Here is a 3762-nt window from a genome sequence, read left to right on the forward strand (position 1 = left end):
AGTTCAGGCGATGGTTACGGTAGATGATGCTGGGGGTCGGAAAGCTGGTTCGTCGATGACGAAGGGTTCCGGTTCTAAAATTATTATCGAGGATGAGGGGGTCCATCTTTCGGTCGGAGATTCTGAGACGCGTGCTAGTGGGGAGAAAGGAGATAATGATCAGAACGAAGATGAGGACGTCGGAGGAGATGGTGAAGGCGAAGGTGATCAGCCTCAGATTGCTTTGAAGAGGAAACGGGCTGCTCCCACTAAAACTAACCCAAAAGCTAAGCAGCCGAAAAGGACGAAGGCAGGTTTCAAAACAATTACACTCGACGACGACGACCAAGTTACCGAATTCTCTACTGCTGGAGGTGTACTAGCAAACTTGGATGCTCATCTCCATGAGGGCCGCACCCCGCGGGATCACCCGCTGCAAACTCCTGTAAGCCCGTTGTCTTTTGGTAAGGGGGGTGTTAAGGTTGTCACGGACTTGCGCACGTCCGACCCCAAGAAAACTGTGCTTTCTCCTTCGGGTAAGTTTACTACAGGAGTTGCATCTAACGTGTCTAGGCCAAGCTCTTCGCCGCTTGATGGTGGGGACAGTGCTTCTTCGTCCCCTCTATGGTATGACACTGAGGCTGTGTTCTTGTCTCGGGAATTAGGTTCGGGCGATTTTGAAGGTGCGGATGCGGCTCATGCTTTGGAGAAGTATGTGCCGGAATGGTCGCTGGTGAACAAAGATCGGATCGTGGATGCCCTTTCGGCCAAGATGTCTTTGTTTCATTTGGGAACTCCTGCAGAACATTCCTATTACCGCAAGATGAGCGGTCCGGAGCTTGGAAACACCTTGATGTCGAATCAAGCTCAGTCGAACTCTCTGGTGGTGGAGACGTACAAACGTTGGGTCGAGTCGGAGTCGTTGTGCCACAAGCTTAAGCGTGAGATTGCTCATTTGAAAGGTGAGGGTGACGTTCGATCCAAAACGAAACAGGAGCTAGTTTCCCTGCGATCTCAAGTTGACCGACTGAAAGGGCAGGTATCGGAAGCCAAGGAAGTTACCAAGTCTTCTCAAGCTTCGGCCGCTGCGGCCCATGAGGCTCGTGACAAAGCTCTTCAAGATTTGGAGACTTCTAAGTCAAAACTTGCTGATTTGGAGAAAAAATTAACCGGAGCGGAGATGAAGCATGCCGCCGAACTGAAAAAGATGCAGACGTCCCATGATCAGCTTCTGGCTGATTACCATCGCTTGGTTGATGGTACGTTTACAATCTTCTCATCGTCCCCCTTTTTTTTATATATTATTGTTATTGATCCTTTGGAGCATTGTCTCTTTGCAGCTAAAGATGAAATAGAGAGATCTCGTGACAGGGAGATCGAGTCGCACAAGACGACGATTGATGAAGCAAGAGGGATGTTGATTCGGTGCGAGCGTGATATGATTGAGGCATATGCGCAATTATCGGAGCTCAAACTTACTAAGCAGTGGTTTTTGACCGAGGGGGTTGCATGGGTTGTGAAGTTGGTGCATCAAAGCCCTGAATTGGAGAAGGTGGTTGCTGACCTGGTCAACAGTGTCAACGCGGTTGGGGCGAATGAAGGGATAAAACAGGGTTTTAAGGCCGCGAAGGATCTGGTTGGCTCTGCGGAGGAGGTTCCAGGTTACGATGCCGGAGCTCAGAGTGCCCTGGACGCTGCGGTGAAAGCTTTTGATGAGCTTGATATCTCCGTTCTTGACAAAGTAGCTGATTTGATAGACGAGCCCCTACCTGTTATCCAACAAAGAAGCAAACTTCCCATTGTTGGGGACGATGACAATATAGTTCAAGTTTAATGTTTTTTGTTTCTTTGTAATCGTACAATATGTTTCGTTGGTATGCTTTGCTTGAAACAACTTGAATTGCACAGCGAATGACTGTTTCTGTGTTAAGTCATTTTTATTTTAACTTAGTTACTTAGCCTTGGTTTGCGTCCAAACCTTAGCCGTATACTTTTAACTTGGCGATCGCATCGGATGACATGCTTCGCCTGCTCAATAGATTTTAATTTCTTTTTGAACTATTTAAGCCTTCTCGATCAGCGCGAGGCATGGGTCGTGGCCCGTTCGTGCACGTTTAGAAATTTTGTTCGAACTTATATGTATGCTATCTTTATGTTTATAAAGATGTAGATCGCTTTATTCATTAGTTCGGGGAAAAAACATCCCGATTACAAAGGAAATAACAAGTTATCGGGGTAATACCCTCCCGATTTACATATTAAGATCTGGAAATACTAAAAATGTAAATTAGCGATCTTCCTCAGCCGTAGCTGGTTGTTTACATGAAGCACTTTTTTAAGTGTACCCCATTCCATGTTCGCGGCACTGGGGTTCCGTCAAGCTTCTCCAGCACATACGAGCCCTTCTCACTGGCTTCCTTGACTCGGTATGGCCCCTCCCACTTTGGGGTAAGTTTGCCGGGGGTTTCGGTGCGACTTGCGTCGTTGTTTCGGATCACATAATCTCCGACTTTGAACTTGTAAATTTTAGCCCGAGCATTGTAATACTTTTCGATTTTTTTCTTATATCGAGCCTCTTTGATTGCCGCTATGTTTCGGCGTTCCTCCAGCAGGTCAAGGTTGGACCGGAGTTCACATTCGTTTTCTTCCCAATTCTTGCATCTTTGATTCGGGAGCCCGATTTCGGCCGGAATTACTGCTTCGGTACCGTAGGTCAAGCTGAACGGTGTCTCACCGTTGCTGGTCTTGTGCAGGGTTCGGTGTGCCCATAGGACGTTTGGCAGTTCGTCCGCCCAACCTTTTCCTTCCTGACCTAGCCTTCTTTTTATGCCGTTGACGATGCGTCGATTGATCTGTTCGACCTGCCCGTTGCCCTGAGGGTGGGCAACCGAGGAAAAAACTTGATTGATTTTTAACCTTTCACACCATCGCTTGAAGGGGTTTTCTGCAAACTGTTTTGCATTATCGCTTATGATGTAGAGCGGTAGGCCGAATCGGCACACTATTTGCTCCCAGAAAAATCGTGTCACATTGTAGCCGGAGATGGTTGTAAACGGACGAGCTTCTACCCACTTGGTGAAATAATCTACCGCGACCAACAGATATTGTGCGCTTCCGCTTGATCTCGGAAAAGGTCCGACGATATCAACTCCCCATTTTTGAAAAGGCCATGCGGCGGTTACTGGTATCATTTCATTTTTAGCTCGGAGGCTGGTTGGTGCGTGCCTTTGACATTCGTCACATTGCTGGAGCTCTTTTACGGCGCTTTCATGCATTCCGGGCCAGTAGTACCCTGCGTTTTTTACCTTTGTTACGATCATTTTAGGCCCGGCGTGGATACCGCAGATGCCGTAGTGTATTTCCCGTATGATGTAACTAGCTTGCTCCGGATCCAGGCATTTTAGCAATGGTCCGAGAAAGGTCTTTCGGTATAATCCTCCTTCCTGCATCTGATACTGGAGGGAATTGATCTGGACTTTTCTTGCTTCCGCTTTGTCAGTTGGCAGAACATCATGCACCAAATAATTAATTATCGGCGTCATCCATGTTTGTGGTGGAACTTCAACTTGCATTACTTGCGGAGCTGCGATTGACGGTGTAGCTAAAACTTCCACTCTTACTTCTTTAGCCAAGTGACTGAATGACACTGATGCCAACTTGCTCAATGCGTCTGCCTTTTTGTTTTTGCTACGGGGGATGTGCTCGACTCTGCATGCTTCGAACTGAGCCATTGCCTGCCTTACTTGCTCGAGATACTCGATCATGTTTGCTTCCCTCGCCTCG

Source organism: Helianthus annuus, chromosome 14, assembly GCF_002127325.2.
Source record: "Helianthus annuus cultivar XRQ/B chromosome 14, HanXRQr2.0-SUNRISE, whole genome shotgun sequence".
In the NCBI taxonomy this organism is placed as follows: domain Eukaryota; kingdom Viridiplantae; phylum Streptophyta; class Magnoliopsida; order Asterales; family Asteraceae; genus Helianthus; species Helianthus annuus.